We start from the raw sequence: 24,717 nt of genomic DNA, 5'->3' as shown, positions 1-24,717 counted from the left end.
TATTTGTTCGGGACCCCCTTCTTTACGACACTCGCTTCTTGGCGCGAAGGGACAAGTTTTGAATAGAAAATTACTCGCTATGATTGTATAAAAAGGTCTTTTAATTAAAACACCTGGTCATTTGCACTTTTTATGACTAATGATTTACAGCTCCCAAAAGTGTGGTTTCCCAGAAAGGCATTGTAGACATAGCCATAATTGTCTGCGAAAAACCGTGGTAATTGTATCATGATTTTCCCAACACCAGAACATTTGGAGCAAGGTTATACTAAACCGATTCACATACTCCATAACTAATTCTCTTATCATTACTCTATTAGCCCTTAACTATTTGCCAAGGTGCATAAGCTAGTGGATCTTTGTGCCACTCCAAGACTAGGTTTGTGGGTTGATTACTGAGATAGCACGGTACGATGCCCATCTAAAGTTTGATGAGCAGGATAGCAAACAAAAAGGTGAGCCTGGGAAGAATCATGTTACATAACTAAAGTACTAAGAGGATACAGATTGTCATCCTTCTTCTATTACCCCCTTCTGATATATATAAGAAAATAAATATAGTTTCTAATACAAGTCCAATTTATAGATCGGTTTTATATTACGAAAGGTTTTAAATAGAGAAAATTTGTGTTATTTTTACCCACTCGGGTTTAGTTTTAATCGTGGCTAATAATAATTTTTTAATTAATGCGTACACATTTATTCCATCCATTTTAAAAGCATCGCTCTTCATTTTGAAAAGATCAAATAGCCGTATTAAGTTTGTCAATACAAGTTTAATTTCTACATAGGCGGTAGGAGCTTTCGGTTACACAATAAGCGGGTATGTACGTTCTAGCTCGCGGAGTGCGTGCTGCATTTGGTTTTGAGGTTGTCCTGTTTACCGTGCGTTCACCATAATAGCCAGCTTTATATTCCTAGGCATACATACATCCATCCGTTTGGCTATTACTCTCGACGGGAATATAATTTCGACGCTTAATGCGTTAGGCTTTAACTTTAACCGGGATCCTCCGCTATAGGCCGCGCTCAAATCAGCCAAGATTCTGCAAAAGGGGAATATACATTCTAAATTCACGAAGACATTAAATTATCCCGTGAATATTACACCGTGAAACTGTACAGTAAATCAGTTGTGCCCTACACGGGTCCGTGTAAAAATATTGTTTACTTATGAGAAACGTAGCATCTTAGGCTAATTTAGACTCATAGTTTTTGCTCTGTGTCGTTAGTTGATTTGAGAGAACTTAAAATGGTGAGGGGAAACACGAAATCACATCGCTAACATCACCTTATTGGTACACTTTAATATTCTTGAACGAAATAGTTACACTAAACCCTTGGTTATATTGAAACCGATAGAAGGACGTTCGTGGTTTAATTTTCCTCCCCCTTTTATACAACTCCCCCCCTTTCTATACCTTATAACGTATAGTACCCCTTTTGTAAGTAAATTAACGATTTCTGGTCCGGTGATAATTTCACTGAGTCAACACCCTACACTCATTAGCCAATACCATATGGAAGGCCTTGGCTATCTAAAGGGGGAAACCAAGGCCTAAGTTGAATCAAAACGCCTCCCAATGGGGAAACCGAGTATACCTATAGGGTCCATTCCACCCTGTATATCTATATAGCTACTATATGGTACGAGTCTATCTAATTTAAATACATGTGATAGTTTCGAGAAGGAATCCTTTATGTGTGTCTGTAGAATCGGGATTCGGATTCGGGACTCTCGCTCCCTTATTTGCTAGATAACTGGTGCGGTTTATAGTTGGAATAATTTACATTTACTTAACGAAGAGTGCTTTATATAGAGAGAAACCGCGCCACGCTTCTCTATACACTATATATATATTTATATATATTAAATGCAAGAGCTCTCTATCTGTTCGTGGAATTAGGATAATGTAGAAGGACTCACACTGGATGTATACAAACTGTTGGAAGTGCGCTTTACCCGCTTAACTTTATAATTAATTTGAACAACAACTATATAGTTTAGATATAGTTTAAATATACATGTTTAAGTCATGATAGCAAGGATAATTTAGAGTAGTATGGGAATCTCATACCTGTTTAAAGCTAAAACCAATATATTTAGATGAAACATAAGAAGTATTCCAGGGAAAGCCTCTTTTGACCAGATAAATATTTCACCAGTTTGATCTTATAGTTTCAATGTTCAAGAATAATTGCAATTATTTCGATAATTTACTTTAACTCTACAGTATTATTAGCAGTCCCTTGTCTATCTATAGGAACTCTATACAACCACAGTCTCTAACGGCATCACCTCGTCGAGTTTATTTCAGAGAGCTCTCTCTAGTTTTCCGCACTAATTATTTTAGACGTTTCTCCCTTGTATATCCACACACACACAGCTTAGGGAGGAAGGTGAGGTCTTTCAGGGTTTTGATTTTACTCCCAGGAATAAAATTGCGTCGTATTTAAATTAGAGCCCTCTATCATTCTTCCCATTTTAATTTTCTCCTACACTGTAATTTCGTTTTATTATATCTAACCTTTTCACTCTCTCTCTCCCACCTTCCGCGTGCTGCCGTTTTCGACCATAGTATATATCTGCTGCTCTGAATTTTAATTTCCATTTTTGACTTTATTATTTTAATACAAAATTATATTTGCCATAGCTTGGCGTGCCGATTAGGTAGGGAGAGCAAGTTTAGTTTTAAACACAGTATTTTAGATACCGCGTAATTTAAAACGAGAAATTATTTATTTGGTTTTATCTGGGGAAAATTTTAAAACCGTAATTTAAATTTTATCTAGGAATATATGGTTAAAATAACCCTAAATTAAGATGTAATTATTCCCCGTAAAATGGTATTATTCCAATGACTTTTTTAATGAACTCTTTCGCTTTGAATGTAATATACTGAAATACATAATTAAATTTAAGGAATGGTATTATTAAGAAAGGAAATATTCATCAAAACAATAATTATAATTTAATTTCACGTTTTCCATTGTCTATATCTTAGATTGTAATTCATATATCTGGATTAGATCAATCTCATTTTAGACATAAATGTCTATTTTTAACAAATATTCTTAAATTAGTAGATGCCGTACAAAAATTTAAAACTGAATAATATTTAAATGCCATTATAAAATTATATAAATGTTTTTGTCACACTTCTAGAATTAATTAGCATAAAATAATTGGAGTAAATTGTTATATCAAAAGATAAACATTGGGTTTGAGAGTAGTCCAAAATTTAACTTTGCTTTACAAATATGCATAAAAAACCATGCTTTTTAGAGCCTAACAACCGTGATTATTGTGATTATATATTTTAGCATTAGGTGGTTTATGTAATATCTAATTTGATTACTCAAAATTTCAGAGATAGAAATGGGGTTTTTAAAGTTTAGCTTTAAGGTGCAACGACCTCATTGAAAATGTTTGACTATATTTAGGATGATTGGGGAAAGCGTATCTATACATTTGGCCAATCTCTTTGATATCAGCCTAAGAGGTTTGACTATTTTCCAATGTACATCCACACCGATACTAGGAAGTCGTTTTCGAGTCTATAGATTTTGGATAACCCGATAAAGAGCTTTTAATGGAGCCTCTTGACGATAAAATACGTCGGGTGAGGGCTCTTTCCGACATATTCCCTATATTAAGCCCCTATGCACCGAATAAGCAAAAAATATCTCTTCTGCATGCTGTCTCCCCCCTATTTCTACCCCCCTTTCCATTTAAATCTTCTTTGTTTTGGCTTGTCAATGGAGATTATTAGGATTAAAAGATAGCTACCCCGCTAGTTTCCGCCCGTTCCGCTACGCTTACTTTTATATAATTAACCGGTCATCGTATACAACGGCCCAAAACGCGCGCGCTCTCTCTCTCTCAGAAACACGCGCCAAAAATGCGCCACCACAAATCTATTCCATTAGGAAAATTAAAACTAGCCCGTCCCTTTCCTTTCCTTCTTCCCCCCACCCTCCGGTACAACCACACCTCGAAGCTTTAATTCAAACTAGAGGATAAGACTCGATGAAGTTCATTACATGAGGTAAACATTCTTCAATCAAATCGACAGAACGTATAAAATTAATAAAAACTGTCTTTGTTGACAAATACTATGAAGAGAGTAAGGATAAGTGAAAAAAAAATGGAATTGCTGAAGTACCAAATATTGAAATTTTCAGTTTATAAACATGATTATAAAACATCAAATACCTGTACTAGTTTTTTGCCAGAATATTTTATCATGAATTATGCAATAATTTCTAAAGATCACGTGTGAGGACAGAGTATTAATTTAACATTAACGTTATGATATAATAAGTGTTACTTTCAAAAACATTAGATTAAATATCCGATCTTTGTAAGGTTGATATCGTTTATTTTCAAATTCTTTTCAAAATAAATGAAACCTAAGAATGAAAATTCATCTTTCATCGTGATTTTCACGCAAAATATTTTATAATTGCCAAGAAACAATTCCAAGTGGTCTCTAAAATATTGGGAAATAACTAATTATTTTTTACTTTAACTCCTGTACTTTTGGTCCCTGATCTTACTGAATAAGGACACGTTGACCTATGACCTGTCGACGCGAAATCGATGGTGATCGTATAAGGGGCATAATGGGGGCGTGAAGTACCCCTTCTGTTAAAGAGAGATCGATTGGAGGAGGAGACCCCCCCCCATGCCGTCCCTGAGTTGTCCAGTGTGGGACAAATTACACAGGGATTCCCTTTTTTTTTATTAATCTCCTCTTTGGTAATATAGTGATTAAAAGCCAGATGTAGAGCGGCGGAGAGAGAGAAAACGGGGATCCATACCTAACACGAGCTTTCCTCTTTTATATTGTTATTAAATAGAGATGGGATCTGTATGGGGGGTTTTGTGAAAAGCGCTTCAGGCAACCGTGAGATGATCGGCTTTTAAAGCTGATCGGGGATCGTCATTCTTCTATATTTTCACTTTTTTTTTGTTAGGATGAGAGGTTTCTATACGGACCACCAGATTTGACTGATTAATTTTTATCTAGGGTTAGGTTTTTTATAGATTGAATAAGAGAGTTTGTTGTTAAGTGGACTTTCCTAAATAGTGTCTAGACTCTATAAAAGGTGAATTATTTTGAAGCTAAACAGGTTTTTATATTTAAATTAATATTAATATAGCTTAAACTTAGTGAAGGTTTAAATAGTCATTTCTGTTAGTCCTCATATAAGAGGTATTGAGATGGATTTTTGACATATTTTTATATACTCTTAATTTAATTAATGATTAATGAATGATTAAATGATCAAAAGAAAGCCAAATTAATAGCTTAATCTTAGTGAAGGCCTTTTTGCTTTAAATATTGATTTCTGTTAGTCCTCATATTAAAGGTATTGAGATTGATTTTGACACTAATTTTATATACTCTTAATTCAGTTAATGATTAATTAAATTATCAAAAGAAAGCCCAATTAATCAGGTAATCTTCAAAGCTGGTGTACAGCGTGAAAAACATTTCTGAAGGAGCCATAGGGTTAGCGTGAGGAAGTTTCACCCTAGATGTTTGTTTTGCCCTGAAAATAAGTGTATTCATTGCGGGTTAAACATTTCTACAGGCGTGCATAGGAAATACATAGGCTTTGTTTCCCCTAAATGTAGGCTTCCACTAACGTAAAAACTACATTCTCTGAAAGACTGAAACATTATTTGATTCACGAAATTATATTTCTAATTAATCTCTATGTTCGGTTTTTTTCCTCTGGTTGATTAGTAGTCGAGTTTTTAATCTAATTTCGAGCACGTGTCTTTGGTGGCCCCCCTCCCATTCATTTCTCGGTTATTTATCGAAGAGAAACTGTTGTCTGTTCGGGATTGAATTGCGAAAACGTTTTGTAAACGTTATACTTTGATCCTTGTAAAAAAGATAAGTATAGGGAGCGCTAGGACTAATCGTTAGTGAGAGAATACAAGGGGTCTTTGACGCATGACACTAGCGTTGATGACACAATCCTCACGCGGGATAGGATCGCGTGTCGCTTCTCCTCCTTCTAAACCGCGAAAACTGGCTGCCCAATGTAATCACTGTCCCCGTACTGTACGCTTACGAGAACCCATAAAAGACCCGAGAACGTATCAATAGACATATTAAGGTCTCGTGATACTTTTTCACTGTGTTTGCCAATATGACAGTGACTCTTGAATGAATCGACCGGGAAAAAAATTCTTAGATCACAACACTAGAACCCAATTTTATTTTTAAAACGTTCTCAGATCTTAAATGGGTTCTTGACGTTGTATATTACATACAATCTATCTTGGGAAGATAAAAAAGGGGGAGAGCAAAGAGTGGAGACTTCTGAACCTCACGGACAAAGGATAAATACACTTTTGGTCGCAGTTTGAATGTATGTTTTGACAAACCACTCTCAGCTTGTATTAAAACCTTCTCGTTCGAGGTTTAATGAGGTAAACGGAGAACTCCCCTAAATATTTTTTTCGATACCTGGCGTTTTCTAAGGGTTTCTCTGTATCTTTCTACTTCCGTAAGCTTATTCCCTCCCGTGATTACCAAAATAAAATGATGATATATCATATTTAAAGGGATTGTGAATGAAAATGTACCATTTTCACTCGAACCACAATTGTTTTTTAAATTTGAACTTATACTATTGTTTTAGCCATAAAACTGTGGATATTGTTACGCGAAACGTTTTGGGTTTCAGGCTTGCATAAATTATTTAGATATTCTTTAGCCTCCCATATCTACCCACGCTGATACTCAATATAATTCTAAGCTTCTTTTTATCTCTGAATTAATATTGTCCATTCTTCTATTATTTTTCACGTTCACTTTTGAATCCAATTTAAATTTCTCAAGATTAAAAAGAGCAGTTAGAAAAGGGGTAACCTTAAAAGTCAAAAATTGAAAAGTGGTTTTACTTCTGAACCATTTCCCCAAATCTAGCTTGATTAATTTGGTGGGAGATATACTAGGTTCTTTCTCTCTCGGTTTTCCCCCATAAAGTCGTGATGGATGACTGGAATTGTAAAACAATTCGTTAGATTTAATTTATCCCGATCTGACCTAAAAGAGGTCGATCTGGCCTATTTTCATTTCTCTCCGCTTCTTTAGCTCCGCGAGCGCAATCAGTTCGAGGAGACGCGGTCCCCGCGCCCCTAACTATGGCGTCATTCGTCTCTCCTGGCTCCCGACTCCTTTTTTAACAAAAGACAAAAGGCTTGAGAGGTCGAAGAGGGCCATGCAGGGAGAAACAAAACGCCCTCTCGCGAAACCGTCGAGTGATATATAACGAAGGAACCGCTTCGCTACGAGCTGCCAATTGTGCTAGGAATTATTGTTTACCTTTCCAAACGGCCCAACTAATACCCGAAACTCTTTGAAATAGAAAACGAATTTCTCTTTTCTCTCTCTCTCTCTCACTCTTTCTCTCTCTGTGATTCTATCTCTTTCCGTAAACCTCCTCCACGCCGTGAAGTCGGGAAAGGACTACCTTTTTCCCGATCCACAAGCTTCGGTAGCGGGGGAGGGTTAAAATAAAGGGAAGGTGCATGGAAAACTAATTTAATTTACGCAGCTAGAAGGTCAAACTGTTCGTGGCCTTTCCTTAAGAAAATACGAAGTTTAAGTCTATGATAACTGTATCTTTTAAAAATAATATAATTTAAACAAATTATATTCGAGAAGGTTTATATTGCGTATAAACAGCGATAATATAACATCCCCAGTCATATTTAAACTTTATCAATTTAAATTATTAGTTTAATTTGTTATTAATTAAGTATAAGTGAATTAAATACCTATTTATCTCATGCAGAGGCACATTCTCAAGATAACTATACTCTATTTATTGCTCTCTCTCATCGCAAACGCTTATAGACTTGCTGCTGTGTAGAAACGAAAGCCTAAGTAGATTATAAATAGGGATTTAGGCTAACCAGAATTGTGATTCGGGTTAAAATTTCAATTAAATGTTCCACCAGCCCTTCAAGGCGTAGGATGAGAAGGAGGGGCAAAAAACGCTATCCTAAGCTCCCTTTACCACCCTAGTTCGCTGACTTCATTTATCAATGCCTAAAAGGTCCGATGTGTATAAAGAGACTGAAACTTTTAAAGGGAATAGATCTGCCTCGGAGGTGGATGCTGGGAGTTTTGGGAGAGAGAAAGAGAGAGGGAGAGAGAGAGTTTCTTCCTTCCCGACAGAGCCCTATTAAGTAACACGCAACAGTAATTTCACGCTAGTCTGCTCGCTGCTGGCACTGATTTATTCTTGGCGATATTTTTCCTATATATACCATTGGACAGCGGAGCGAGGCGACCGGGCCTGCCACTGTATTTTTTTAAAGCGTTTTAAAGAAAAGGCAACTTTAAATTTTGGCGTGCGCGAGGGAATGCTCCGATGCCAAAGAGAACCTGACTTTTAATACCAGGAGATGAAACTCTAGCTTGTGGCTTGAAATTCGAGAACGTTAGGTTACGTTTAAAATTATCACCAAATCAAAATATTCATGAAATATTATTCTGAGGTATATTTAATTATCTATCAGCGGATAGTTCACGTTCTTGTGGCTTAACTCTCCACGGGATTCAAAAATCAGGAATATTCGTTAGATTTCATCTGAATTTTCCTAATATTTACATATTCCAAATTAATATTTACAGTGATTACAATAATTACTAAGAATATTGTGAATTCCACATATATTATTCATCATTTTTGTTCTTAAAAGGTTTAAAGTATTTTCTGTAATTCTCTTCTCCAGGGTATTAAGAATCTATCTTTACTCCATGTTCCAAAACGGAAGAAAAAAGAGATGGTCTTTCTAGATTCGAGCTGGTCCAGTGCTCCCGGGTCAATCGAAAGGTTCCGCCGCTGGACTCTTTGCTTTTTACTTCGAATCGCTTTCTCTTCTCTTAACCCAGCCTCTTCCTCCCCGCTATAGCTTACCATCATCTCTCCAGTATCGTATATATCTCGAGAAATTGGAATAAAAATGAACTCTCCGTGGGACCTTTAATTTTCCAGTCAAATGGGGAAATTCCATCCAATTTTGTTTCTTCTACCTTAAGGCTGTATCCTTATCTTTTACCCCCACCCCCACCCATTCCTTCTCGCTTAGCCCTCACGACGTTTCAATCGATGCTTAAGTTCCCTTATGGAATCTCTTTACCTTTTTTATTTCCATTTGAAACATCGGAGCCCCAGCCCCCATTTTGGTTAAATCCAGCGTATCGTTGTCCCTTTTTTTCCTACTCGTGGACCGTTTCTGACTCTCCATTTCTCTCTCTCAAAGTCTTCTCGTATTATCTTATTCCGAAGTTTGCCTAGTAAACAGTATTGAATTTAAGCCTTTACCGATGCGATGCGCAACTTCAAACGGGAATTGTTTTTCTTGATTTTATCTTCTTTTTTTTCTTTCTCGTTCTTTCTAACTTAAAATTGAAATCTCCGTCTTATTTTAGGATTCTTCCGTTTATTTATTTAATGAGAGTAGAAAGGATTTAGGTTTGTCTTTAAAGAAACTAAATTGCTTAAAACATTCGCGAAAGAGATTTTCAAAATAAAAAAAGACGATCGATAGTGTTAGTTAGCCTCGAAGTAAATCACTTTGTATCGCTTACAATGTCTGTCCCATTAATTTTTAAATAGGAATTATACAGGGTGTTGTTCCAAAAAGGGTGGAAGTTAAAAGTTTAGAAGTACAGATGGGAAATTTTGAGTCGAAAATGTTCCATGACATTTTTCCCTAATATATTAAGAACACTACTGTTTAACTTTTCAAATCAATAAGTCAAACCGATAAAGTTAATCATGTGAATTATCAATACATGAAAACAAATCTGTCGCTACAATATTTAATTTTAAAAATTGAATATCATCAACTGTTTTAGACTAAAATCTGAGATTAAGAAATAGGAATACCTATCACCCGAGTTTCGAATTTTCCCACCTCTTCCATTGCTCCAGAAAACAGTACTAGAATTTTGGGATTTAAATGAGAAAAAGCGGGAAGAAGTGAGATTATTTATCCTTCTACCTCATTAGATTCTAAGCCTAACTTAAAGAAGAAAAATGTTTCGTGGAAAGTGAGAGTTAAAAAAAATTGTCATTTAATTTATTCCCAAAGGAGATTGCAGCTGTAGCTATAGCGAATGAAAGGGACTGATAGAGAAAAGAGCTAGAGGAGGAAAAACTTAATTCAAAAGCGAAGGAAGGTTTTGGTCGATTTCGGGGCAGGCGCCATACAAATGTTTACACAGAGATATTTTTTGTCGCTTTAGAAATCGGGCCGAGGTAACGCTAGGGGTAAATGTTGGGAAGAAAGTTCTTCCACTCGACCGGAAATGAATAGCCTCAAAAACGAACTCCAATGATAATTAACACACGGCTCACTTGAAAGACAAGAGCCCGGGTCGTCTTTCATTAGTTTAAACGAACATTTCCTTCCCCTTTTTCACCTCTTTTTCCAACTAACTCGCGAAACCGTGGATGTATATTTAACCATGAATATATGGTGACGAAAACTTTAAAATATTGAATATTTTCGCTTACCAAGAGATTCATCTATAGGGCACATCATGCGGTTTTATTACAACGTTTCCCAAATCCAAAACTTTCAAAACTTCATATTTGGAAAAGGAAAGAATGGACTACATGAGGTTTTGCAGTCCCTCGTCCTATTAAGTCTGTACTAAGCCTTTGACAGCGCCCTACCAGGCGTCGTTTCACGAGAATCTATGACGTTTCACCTACGTCACTTCATGACAAGCTCTCAGTAACCAGTGACAAACTTAGGGAACATATCTTATGAACTTGGTTACAGAAAGAACACACGATATAACATCTGAGAAAGTATGAGAAGCCAACTTAGGGTTCCAAGAGCTCAGACGTTTCGCACTGCTTAGTTTTTCATATTCATGAATAAGCTCGAATACATTCATGTCAAAACGAAAGACAAAAATCATCCACAGGTACGCCTTTAGGTACAGTTTTACACCGGAAAGGTAAACACGCATAACGTTAGAGATGACGAAGGGTACCGCCCCTTGGGGGCCTCGATCTCAGTTCCAAAGCTAATAAAGGTAAAACCAACGCGTATTGCGGTTTTTTTGTAAGCATTTTTACCCCCCTCTACCCCTATACCGTCACAAACTTACTTTTATAAACAATTTTTAATTATTAGGGAAATCTAATTAACTTTGCCAATATAAGTTTTTAAGATTCGCCCCTTTTTACCGACACAGGGGATTCGGGATCGTTATTACAGGAAAGGCCGCCTCTAGGGGTCTAAGGGGAGGTACCCAACGAATTTTCTAATTAAGTTACGAGGTAATTTGGTCGCAAACTACTTTGTCTCTCTTCACCCCCCTCACCCCTCTCCTCTCTCTATTACCGCTTTTGGCTGGCGACTTTTTATTGGGAGGTTTTCGTCGTCTAATTAAAGAAGAGTTCTGCATTAATTTATCACCAATATTTTTATACGATCAAACGCGTATAGCCTAATTTGTGACATGGCCCTTCCAGAACCTTGACGTAACTACGGGTATATTGAATATTTTTTTATTTAATAATATAATTGTTCTCTAGAGGAGTAACTAATAGTTTTAATGATATACAGGGTGTTTCTGATAAGTATGTCATAAATTAATTAAAGGGTGTGTTTTCTTGGGGTGAAACGGAGTTCAAAGAGTCAAAGAAAATGGGGTATGCAACATTTTCTTAAGGAGATATGGGCTTCCAAACATTGACAGGCCCCTTACTTAATGTGAACCAAGTACTTGAAAGTAGTATCCTTGCAAAATTTTATTGAGATTCCCATTTAAAATGCTTTGACTGGGTGATTATTATCAGTCAATTAGGACAATTATAACGTCTTAATTTTAATTTCTTCAAAGCTAATTATATTTTATTCCAATATCATCAACTAATTTTATGTTGAATATTTAAATTTTGATTACATGAACCAATATTTTATACCTCTTCCCATTTTTTAAGCTCAAATGAGACAAAATTGGGAAAAACTCTAAACATATATGATAAATAAAACATTATTTAGGATATAACTAATTAATAATACAAGAGTGAATCTTTTCAAATTTTACTCCAAATTGAAAACATTTTATTTTTTATAAAATGTACAGAATAATCAACTAAAAAAATACCAATTTCTCCTGAAGTCATTGGACTCTTTCATAAAATTTTATTTCCATCAAAAATTTAAAAGGTTTTTGTGGTTGAATTTCCAAACCAATGAAAGCTATTTTTTTGTATCTATCTTATTTTATGTTTATTTCTGCTAAAACTGGATGTAATGTAAATTTCCCCCGACATTTAAAAGCTAAAGCCCTTAGGCTCTTGATTTAAAATATCGTTATTCATTCACGATCAGTCGCTTATAAACAAATTAAGCTACGTATATATATACCACCTCACACAAAATTTCCTAGAAAATCCCTAGGATAAAAAAGTGGTAATTCGTTATTCAGGTTTACCTTGCAGATGAGACAGTAAGTCAGTTCAATGCGTTATATCATGAAATTCTAACGACACGCTGGTATAGGTCAAAACTATTTAGGTTGTCTTATGATTTTGTCTTTCCTGTCCTTCTTATTTCATAGTTTTTTTTTGATGTGATTGAAAAGTGTTTTACTCAAGAACATATTTTATGATCTTGGTTCAATTTTAATTTGAGCTATTCGAAACCTTTATCTGACTTACTGAAAATACAATTAGCTTGCATTATGAGACAACTTGTTTAGACTCTGAAACCACCCCGAAATAATTTTTTATTTGCATGAAAAACACTCGAGAAAAAGTGGAAGGGCTTTTAGTATATGTAAGCTAGAGAGAGGGAGAGAGAGAAAAACTTAACTCTAATGAGATTGGCATTTAGTAAGTCTAGAGGAAGGAGATAGTCTTAGGATTCGAAAGGGAATTGAGAGCTAGTTTCGCTTCTCCCCTTCATTCCCTAAAGATTTTAGCTTCCCTTCTCCCCCTAAGTTCACACAACCGTGAAAAAAGTCAATATGAGATTTTTTTACCCCTCTAGTTTTTTTAGGAAAAGGAAAATTTGCTTTCTAATTCAATTAAAAAGCTTTTTACAAATTGTTTACAGGGGATCTAGATTTAAATTTAAACTTTTTTTTTCTTTAAACTGAAGATTTTATTATTTTTTTCCTTATTTCGTTTATTTTGAAATTCCGCTATTTATATCATAGTTATGTACATAATTTTCAGGCTAGGAGGATTGATACCATTTACAACGAGAGGTAAAGGCTTCTTGACCAACAAAGTGCGGTACAAAGTAGCCTCGCCTCTTGGTGTAAATGGTATCAATAATCTTAGTCTGAAAACTATGTGTACTAATTTAACAAATACACGAACTTCAACTTGACGTGATTTTAAATGTATGTATGTATCTTTAAATTATGTACCATAGTTCAAAAATACGTAGCCCTAAATCTCGGTTAACTATAGTTGAAAAGGTGCAGCACCGCGAGTCGTCTTTGCAGAAATAAAAGTCCCGCTTCGGAAAAACCCGCTCACTTTAAGCGAAATTTATCAATAATGCATTGACGGGGCAATTCGAGTAATGTAGATTCGGTCATCTTGAACCCGCTACACGCTTCAAAAGCCGCCACGCTCGTACCCTTACCCCAATGTCTGTACCAGGTGGAATGTTCCACAATATTTCATTGATATCCCGGGATCTGGTTCATAAGATATGTTCCATAAGTTTGTCACTGGTTACAAACTGGAGGGCTTGTCATATGTGATGTAGGTCATAGATTCAGGGTAAAGCGACGCCTGGTGAGGCGCTGTCAGAGGCTTAATACAGGCTAAATAGGAAGATGGACTGCAAAACCGCGTGTAGTCAATTCTCGAACTAGTTTTCAGTAAGCCTCTAGCATTACGAAGTTTAGGAAGTGCCATACTTATGGAACGTATCTTATAAACTTATGTTCAGTCTACATTGAGTTTCAACTAGAGGTGGTATAGACGTTTCCACCCTAAAGCCCTCGATATAAAAAAGTACTTCGCCGCAAACCTTAATGCTTATAGATTTATATTTGGGCTGTTTTTATCTACAAGCTATTCTAGTTCTGGAGTCTCTCCTTAAAGTGTGTGGAGAGTTGCAAAACTGATTTCGTTAAATGTTGGAGTCTTTCCAAGCGGAATTTCCTATTGGCCGAACCGGGGATAAACAGAAAACTCGAAACTGGTCGTCCTTTGCATGGTGAAAGCGGTATATGGTTCTTTTTTTGAAATTTAAAGAAGTAAAGTTAGGTACATCGGTGAATACTAAAGAAATACATGCTTTTCTAAGGACTATCGGAACGCGAACGAACGTGTTTACTCCTTAGAAGTTAGAATCGCGTGTATCTCGGCCACCAACACAAAAATTCTCTTAAAGCCTACCGGATTTAAGGGTTGTGTCAATATGGAACGAGACTCGTGTAAATTTAAATAGAAACCTTTCCGTGATATTGATTGAGATTAAATTTAAAGTTCTTTCTGCCGAAGAGAAAAACAGTACCCATTTTATGCATTTTTCATCACACTGCTCCAACTACATGAATTGCTTCCTGGACAATAGGAAAATTCGAAGCAGCCTTAGCTAATCATTAATTTTGATGCCAATCAAAATGGAAATGAATAATATTGTCTTTAGCAACCAAAGAGCAATCAATAAAGCTATGGTGATCACCAGAATTTCCAAAAACCCCTTTAATATTGTCTATTGAATTCACTCAATGGACGACAACATTCTTTAAACTCGACCCAGAGCAGAAAAGTAGTTTAAAGTTGGGTATTCTAATACACTGAATATCAACTTTTTTGTTCTATAGAAATTCTTCAATCAACTATAATTTTTGTATGGTAAATATAATTTAATTTTAAACATAAATCCCTTTGGGAGTTCACTAGCCGGTATAGCCTTCAAAAATTATATTACCTCGTAGTTGTTGTATACTATACTACATAACAAGGCCGATAAATTCCTTATAAAAATTATAACCGAAAACAAAATATAGAGCCTGTCCTTAACGTTTTTTCGGATTGGAGTGTCTTATTTTTCTAAGCTCTTTATAGGCCTAACTATGGGATACAGTACTGGCACCCAGGGAGGGAAATGTCCTTTTTCTTTTCCATATTGGAAGGGAGTGAGCGAGAGGTACGCACGCTTGGTTGATATTTTATTTTTCCTCATCCCTGTCCCGTTATAGTTTAATCTAGTTGAGTTACGGGTCGTGTAAGCGTAGAATATTAGGCCGTCCTAATGACTTCTTCCTCTCTCCCTCCCACTCCCTTTTAGCCTACCAACTCCGTGGCTATTCCTCGGGCTTCATTATCCACCCCCTATTAAACGCTTTGATGGCTTCCCTTCAATAAGGATTAATAGCAAACCGAGAAAGCGCCCCTAGATCCATTCGCATCATATCATTCTGACTTTCTCATTTCTCTTTCGTTCCCATACTTCTATTTTTCAATTCATCTCATCTATCTTGTCATACTGCTTAAATACCTTAAACGCATGAATATTTTGGACTAACGTACACGAGGTTTAACTGTATGATATCTTTTTCAAAAACATTACTGTTTGCAAAATAATTATTTATATGATAACTTCTCTGTACAGGTGAGACAACCTCCGTTTTAAAGCCGTTGTGAAGTCCACTATATACGACTGTCGAAACTGCAGGGTTTCTTAGGTCTTTAACGAGGGTTTAATACCTTCTCTAATTCAGTGGCTTTCTTAGGAGGTTTAGGATGTAGATTTTTCATCTAAAACAAGAGTTAAAATGTACATACTACATCTTCAGTTCAATTGCGGCCATGTGATAAGGGAAAACCATAATTGGTTATGTAGAAAATGTTATACGATGCAACATTTGAGGAATCATATAATTCCTGAATAACTAAGTACCTCCTGAAATTGTTACAATTTCAAACTAGATACTATAAATTTAAATTAGATTCAACTCTATCATTAATAAGTAATTCCACTCGAGTTAATTAATCGAACTAGTAGTGTGAGTGCGATACGCGTTCCCCCGATTCCGTTCAATTATCAAATGTTGCAATATTAAAATGAATTTACGAAAAGGCAATGTTTACAAGATGCGAACGCGTCTCGCCTACCACGCTGTAGATTATTAGTAAAGCCAATGCGAATATCTTGAATGCTAGGATAATTTTCCGACCCAGTTTACGTTAAAGGTTCGCGGGGCGAGTGTTTGTGGAGTAGGCGAGCGAGAGAGAGGTGGTGGGGATACAATACTGAGAGAAAGGACGCTAATGAAGCCCGAAGCCTTCCTCCGACAAACAGTGATAATGTCCGGGAGGTTACCTAATTAGGCGCGGACCACCAGACGACATCGTTAACCGGGATGCTATCATAGTAGCGCCGATCCCTATCCTAGATAGAGAGATCATAGCGTAGCCGTGGGAAAGATAGGAATGAAAACTGTAAGAGGGAGGCATGGTAAAGGGCTAGGAGGCATTACGCAATCGTCCCTCGTTACGGTAATGAAAATCGGCTGGTGATTAGGACGGTAAAATTCGCGTAAACAATGCTATCAACAACTCCCCGGATAAACAAAGGGAGCGACACTCCACCTCCGCCTCTTGAATAATTTCTCCATCATATTAATATCATTTATTTTTCCCCTTTTTTAAGATTTAGAACAACACACGCCTTGTTTTATACACCACCACCCACTTCACTCGGAGTACATTAAACTTAAATTATCAAATTATCATAAGTTAGATCCAAGGAACATTTGTTAAAAATAATTTTGGAAAGGTAGAATAGAACCAACCCTGTAACTAACCACTATTACAGGAAGAGACTTACCACCGTAATAAGTGTAGTTCTCTATCATGGACACATCATTCAATGGTATCTCTTTGTCTGAGCCATGACAGGGGTAAGAAAAGATAGAGGAATATTGGTTTGACAAGATCAATGGTGTCCTTCAAAGGAGACCCTTAATAGTAATGGCGTTCTGAGTAGGAATTAAGAACTTATGGTTTATCTACTTCTGGTTAGTAGGTGCATTGGAGCAAGGGGTATCTGTAGGAATATGTCCTAATTAAATATGCCACTCGCACTCTCCGATCTGATGAAGAGAAGTATGGGGTTATACCTACGTTAGGGAAAGTAGTGAAAACAAGTTGGGAAAACCAAAATATTACCTCTCCGAGTCAAGAGGTCTACTACTACAAACTTATTTACCTAGATATGGAATTATTTCTCTTTTTTGAAGTAAAAATTTACGAAATATTGAAGCAGTATTCCAAGCATAGCGAATAATACAGTAAAGCAGACGACATTTTACATCCAATAAGGATAAATCTTGGACACATGGAAATCAGTCAATGGGGAAAAGAACAGGGAATGAAGTGTACGCTTCAGCTGTTTACCGTATAATCTGATAGCTACATTCACAACTGGTCTGCAGTGTAAACACTATCGTCTCGTCTCACCTACACAATATTCTTAGTTTGCCAACATGAATGTTAACGTTAAATAACACCAAAGCTAAATTATAGCTAGACGCACTAATAGTCAATGCGCACCATAAAGAGAATAAAAAGTCTGTAGCTACTACCCGTTTACCATTAGCCCTTTTACTATTCTAATTGCCACCATGATCTTTTCTTCTATTATAAAATCTTAACCTGATTATTTAATAGTGTATTTAACTTTCGGCTCACTCTGAACCGTTGATGTCTCTTCATTTCAGACACGAAAATCAAAGCCCAAAGTTTACTTCACCTCAGGCCTCAATTATTTACTCTTTGTTTCACTAAGACTATTGCGGATGATACTTAATATACCCGCCGGAGTCTAGGTCTTAGTTTTCTTCATGAAATCATTAAACCAATGATTATTCTATATTCAGATGTAGTATAGCTTAAGTAATATATAAACAGCCATTTCAAATAACAATTCTAAAACAAATCTTTGGAATATCAAAATGAAACAGAGCTTTAAAGCTACAAAAGTACTAAATGCATCATAATTACGAAAAATACTTCCACATATTCACTTTATATTATGGAAAAAGGGAATATTAAGGTTCTGTATGATTTCTTAACACATCAACACAAGGCTAACTGCTAACGCGACGCACTAGTGTAACAATGGACGGACACACACAGACAAAAACATAGACTGCTTTTTAACTCTTTCCGTATTAATTTTGAGTTGAGAAACAAGATTATCTTTAATATTTAAATAAATATAATTATTTTTAATTATTTTAATCTTCAATAATTAACATTAATAATAGTTAAATCGTTTAAAATAAAGTTATACCTATTATCATCTCAAACTTTGCTAATATTGACGTTTAAAGTGAAGGGTACCCCTCTTCCCGCTTTCTTCAAATTTTGGGGTATATATACGATTCGTTTCCATTATAATAGTAAGGAAAAACCGCAAATGCGAAAACCTTTGGTAGCGATCCTACCTTAGGGAGGCTAGACGTTTCTCGTAACCCTAGCTGATCGCCGCGTATATCCTAAAACCAAACGATGATAATGGAGTAGAAGCCAATGATACAGATTGGTGTCTATGTGGAATAGACGGAAGACCAGTGGATGGTGGTGTTAGAAGCCAGAATGTACAGACTGGTGTCCAAGTGGGATGGACAAAGATCAAAAGATGGTGGTGATTAGAAGCCAGTAAGTACAGACTGGTGTCCGTGTGGGATGGACAAAGACCAGAAGATGGTGGTGTGAGAACTCAAGTAGAGGAGCCATTTCCGTGACTGTGAAAGCAGTTCGGCAATGGCGAACACGTTTGCTCCGATTTGGAAACTGCGAACGCGGTCATGTGGGGTCTGACAGACAGACAGACAGACACACAGACACACAGACACGGCCGGTGTAATACCTCTCCGTGACGTCATCGTCACTCGGAGAGGTAAAAAGTCCGCCTTTTTGACGTTTCCGTTTTCTCGTAATGTGATGATGCTGTATAGGCTTGCTGTGTTTTGATACTCCGTTCTGCGTAAGGATGGGAGAGTAAGGTATGCACGCCAACCCTTCATTTAAATTGTAAATTTTCCTAGCAGCGTTTTGTATTTGTTTTTATTAATATACGATATGGGATTTAAGTGAAAATATTTTCCTCTTTTTTTTTTGGTTCCTCTAACAAATGACCAAAATGATGCTAAAGACAATAATGGCGTTTATTTTAATTTTTCGCGCCACTGGCACTGGGAGAAAGTATTTTATAATTTTGAATCAGGTAAAGTTCTAAAAATGTAGATTTATATAAAGGTTGATTCATTATTTGATTTAATTGCATTTTAAAGTATTTTAAACTATTAAAAAAACTAAAAGCTAAGTTCCTTTTTGAGGGGAATCACGGTGTTGCAGTTGTAGTATAAATAAATACTGTTTTCAAAATATTTTCTTAAAACCCTTGAGCTATCTAAAACCCACCTACATACATGGTTTGTTGGAATTCATAAGGAGGTATTCAAAATTCGCAAACCTCAAACTGCGGGAACAATGTATTCTTAATTTTTCACTGTGGTATTTTCATTAGAAAGATCTTTGCAATTAAAATATTCCCTCAGACCCGATTTGGTTTTATTCGTATTCCCGAACCAAGTGAGTGGATCTAGAAACTTAATAGATGCATAATTGATCGAGAAATAAACAGTTATACGTAGCTCGCTGTATCGGTTTTCGAATATACGCTACCTTTCTCCCTACACTAATTTACAATGCATTAGTTTCTCTCGTTCTCTCCGGGCCTTGCGCCTTACAGCGTATCTCTAATTCAATAGGCCTTGGCTCGCTTATAAATTCGTTTCTACCCGAGTTAAATATGCAACAACGCGCCATTTCGCTATTACCTTGTAAATAAGAGTGTAATTGCTAGGAAATGCTAGGCTATGAGTAGCAGGTAATCTAGAAATTCTGGTGAGTCGAGAAAAGAGCTGGAAGCGTCAGGCGTTACCGTTTCTTTGGATGTTTCAAACGCCTTAGGCTAAGCGGAAACCTTATTTAGATTAGGTTTGATGGAAGGTGAAGGAGAAACGTCGCTCCGAGGCTGCCAAATATTAAAAGAGTCACTACGGTTTTAATCTTAAAACTCTCCTGGAAAAATGTTGAATAATTAAAGAACACCAAGCTAAGATTTTTCCCTCTTTTCCAATTTGTTAACCCTTTCCTTTTAAATATTTAATTTAATAACTTTATTTGAGGAAATTAGAATTAAAATTATCTTCGGTCTAAATTAATGAAGATACCTTATTCCATATCAAAGTATTTTCCGTAATATAATTTATAGTTTGAACTTAATTTTATATTAAAAGTTGTTTTTCAGAAAACTCTAATTATTTAATTTTCAAAGAAACTTGAAACATGGGAAAATCACTTTCATGATCGTGAATGCACTCATTGGCTCGCTGATTGTTCCACAAGTTTGTCACTGGTTACTGAGAGCTTGTCATTAAGTGACGTAGATGAAACGTCCTAGATTCCTGGTGAGGCGCTGTCAAAGGCTTAGTACAGACTAAATAGGAAGTTGGACTGCAAAACCGCGTTTAGTCAATTCTCGCATGTCGTTCTCGAACTAGCTCGAGCCGCAAGTCTCTAGCATTATGAAGTATAGGATGTGTCATACTATGAAACAAAACTTCTAAACTTATGGTACCATGCATGAGATACAATGTCCATGATGAGTTTATTCTGTAGAACAATTGTTAAAACATGATTAATATTGAAGATTATTAGTTTTAACGACCACTTTTTGATGTTCCACGAGTGTGAACCAGGGTTATAATTCGTTAAAAACGTTAATTGCTATTTTCCCAAGGGGGGGGACAAAGTGTTCTTTTTTCTTCGATGTTGTTAATCATTTTTATCCAGTTAGAAAAAATCAGACTTATTACAATAGCCCATTTACCCCAAACGTTTTTTCACGCCAAAAAATGCTCTATAAATATGCCTCGAAACTTTGTATTCCAAAAACGAAAAGGACTTTTGAGACATTTTTTATAGTTAAGAGAGGGTTATTTTATTAGATTAAAGTGGAACCAGACCCAATCCCATATTCTTGGCGTTGTTCTGGCCTATTATCTCGAATCAGAATTTCTTTTATTTAATAGCTCAGGTATGTACCTACTACGAACAAAAAACAATTTCGTCCTGTTTGCTGAAAGTTTTAATCCTTTTTTATTTTCGTCTTTCTTCCTGGCTAAAGTGATTACCTAAATTCGTCGTTTGAAAAAAAAGGGTTGCCTTTTGTAATATCACGTTTTTCCATTCTCTTTAGTAAAAATTGTTGGCGCGAAAAAAATAGACATAAATACCACGGTTTTAATTAATTATTTAGGCAATTCTCCTCCCTTTAAAGGCGCTGTTTATATGATTGCTTGAATGAAGTATATATATAAAAAATGCCTTAACTCGCATGCAGTCTATCTCTGAAGTTAGGCCTAAAAATATATGTTGTGTTTAGTACCTGCTGCACGCGCGGCAGTATTTGTCTGGCGTGGAATACATACAGGTACTAGGAATCGTTTCGCCACGTGTTAATTTCTATGCCGGTTTTGTGGGCCGGGCTTGAGTACTTTCCGTTACGCCTCATAATTCTCGGACGCCTTTCTAACTGTGATTTCATTGGTTGATAGCATGGCGAGGTTCAACGCGCGACGAGATAAATTATTCGCGAGGTAAAATTTGTTATGTGTAAGCTCTTTCCATACGTTTGAAAAATGGGTTCCCAATGATTCCAATTAGCTGTATGTGTTCCTGGTTTGGTGAAGTTCTTAACTTTTAAAGTTCACAATGATAAAAAAAGAGATCCCGTTTTAATGAGTTTTTCTTCTCGATTCACGCTTTTTTAAAAGATATTTCTTGTACATAATTTTTACCTCTCCGTGTGACGTAGTCCAGGAGAGGTTCTGTAACGGCCGTGTCTGTGTGTGTGTCTGTCTGTGTGTGTGTCTGTCTGTGTGTCTGTCTGTCTGTCCGTTGTTACACCCACGTGACCGCGTTCGCAGTTTGCGTATCGGAGCAAACGTGTTCGCCATTTCCGAACTGCTTTCGCAGTCACGGAAATGGCTCCTCTACTTGAGTTCTCACACCACCATCTTCTGGTCTTTGTCCATCCCACACAGACACCAGTCTGTTCTTACTGGCTTCTAATCACCACCATATTTTGTTCTTCATCCATCCCCATGGACACCAGTCTGTACATAATGGCTTCTAATCACCACCATCTTCTGGTCTTCGTCCGTTCCACTTGGACACCAGTCTGTACATACTGGCTTCTAATCACCACCATCTTCTGTTTTTTGTCAATCCCACATTGACACCAGTCTGCACTTACACTGGCTTCTAACACCACCATCCACTGGTCTTCCGTCTATTCCACATAGACACCAATCTGTATCATTGGCTTCTACTCCATTATCATCGTTTGGTTTTAGGATATACGCGGCGATCAGCTAGGGTTACGAGAAACGTCTAGCCTCCCTAAGGTGGGATCGCCACCAAAGGTTTTCGCAATTGCGCTTTTTCCTTACTATTATAATGGAAACGAATCGTATATATACCCCAAAATTTGAAGAAAGTGGGCAAGAGGGGTACCCTTCAATTTAAACGTCAATATTAGCAAAGTTTGAGAAGATAATAGGTTTAACTTTATTTTAAACGATTTAACTTTTATTAATGTTAATTATTGAAGATTAAAATAATTAAAAATAATTATATTTATTTAAATATTAAAGATAAACCTCTCGTGCAAAGAGAGAGATTATCATCGCCTCCTATATCTGCCAAGGCCCGTGCATGCGATATATTTCATTCATTGCCTCCTATATCTATCAAGGCCCGTGCATTGCGATGTATTTTTCAAAACAACAACCAAAATGGGAAGCTCCTCTCAGAAACATAACAATTTCTTTTCTCTGTATATGAAATGAAAATATGGATAATATTGCGCTCCTTCTTTAATGCCTGTCTGTTAATATTTTACGTAGTAGTAATACGTTTTTAGCGAAGTTTAGAGAGGATAAACATAAGCGAGATTGTTTCGGAAAAAAAATACTGCTTCCACTAATGGGTTTATACTCCTTGTGTCTGTGTGTGTCCGTCCATTGTTACACTAGTGCGTCGCGTTAGCAGTTAGCCTTGTGTTGATGTGTTAAGAAATCATACAGAACCTTAATATTCCCTTTTTCCATAATATAAAGTGAATATATTTTTCGTAATTATGATGCATTAAGTACTTTTGTAGCTTTAAAGCTCTGTTTCATTTTGATATTCCAAAGAGTTTTTTTAATATTGTTATTTGAAATGGCTGTTTACATATTGCTTAAGCTATACTACATCTGTATATAGAATAATCCTTGGTTTAGTGATTACATGAAGAAAACTATGACCTAGACTCCGGCGGGTATAACAAGTATTATCCGCAATAGGCTTAGTGAAATAAAGAGTGAATAATTGAGGCCTGAGGTGAAGTAAACTTGTGGCTTTGATTTTCGTGTCTGTAATGAAGAGACATCAACGGTTCAGAGTGAGCCGAAAGTTAAATACACTCTTAAATAATCATGTAAAGATTTTATAATGGAAGAAAAGATCATGGTGGCAATTTAATTAGTAAAAGGGCTAATGGTGAACGGGTAGTAGCTTCAGACTTATTATTCTCTTTATGGTGCGCATTGACTATTAGTGTGTCTAGCTACAATTTAGCTTTGGTGTTATTTAACGTTAACATTCATGTTGGCAAACTAAGAATATTGTTGAGGTGAGACGAGACGATAGTGTTTACACTGCAAACCAGTTGTGAATGTAGCTATCAGAATATAGGCTAAACAGCTGAAGCGCAGACTTCATTTCCTGTTCTTTTCCCCATTGACTGATTTCCATGTGTCCAAGATTTATCCTTATTGGATGTAAAATGTCGTCTGCTTTACTGTACATTCGCTATGTTTGGAATACTGCTTCAATATTTCGTAAATTTTTACTTCAAAAAAAAAGAAATAATTCCATATCTAGGTAAATAAGTTTGTAGTAGTAGACCTCTTGACACGGAGAGGTAATATTTTGGTTTTCCCAACTTGTTACACCGTTAAAATGTTTAATTGTTTTATATCCATAATCATTTCTCTCAAGCAGGAGAGGAAATATTAAGTCAGGTACAAGTAACTTATAAAGAAATTGTTTGGAAAACATGTTTTCTAAACGAAATTAAAAGAAATTTACACAAAAACGTGTATGAAAACGACTAACGCTCAGCCGTAAGATCTTTGAAGTTGGCTCGTGAAATGTCACATACTTTTACATTTTCAAATCAGGAACTTTAAACTAAACGAAATTAAGATTAAGTTTCATATGCTCGATATTTTGAAAATTCAAGTGAAGATTTTATTTTATATAAAACCAAAAAGGGATAATGTTAAACATTTTCTTTTGAAATAAGTGAAATTTCACTTGAAATAATTTCCATCTACCCTAATTCATTTTACAATTATATCAAAACCTGACCATTAAACATAATCTCAGATTTAACCTTTTACGCGCTTGCAGTTAATGATTAAATTCACCTTCATGGCAGGCGCCCCTTCCATCCGAACTTCCACAGGACTTGGTTGGTGTAATAGTGGTCCGGAAAATTAAATAACTACGCTTTTTATTTCTTCTCAACAATGAACCCCTATGAATAATTGAAAGCCC

The sequence above is a fragment of the Phalangium opilio genome, unplaced genomic scaffold (genome assembly GCF_054372755.1).
Source record: "Phalangium opilio isolate 3A_F unplaced genomic scaffold, DU_Popi_V2 ptg000344l_1, whole genome shotgun sequence".
Lineage (NCBI taxonomy): Eukaryota > Metazoa > Arthropoda > Arachnida > Opiliones > Phalangiidae > Phalangium > Phalangium opilio.
This window is presented reverse-complemented; position numbering follows the sequence as displayed.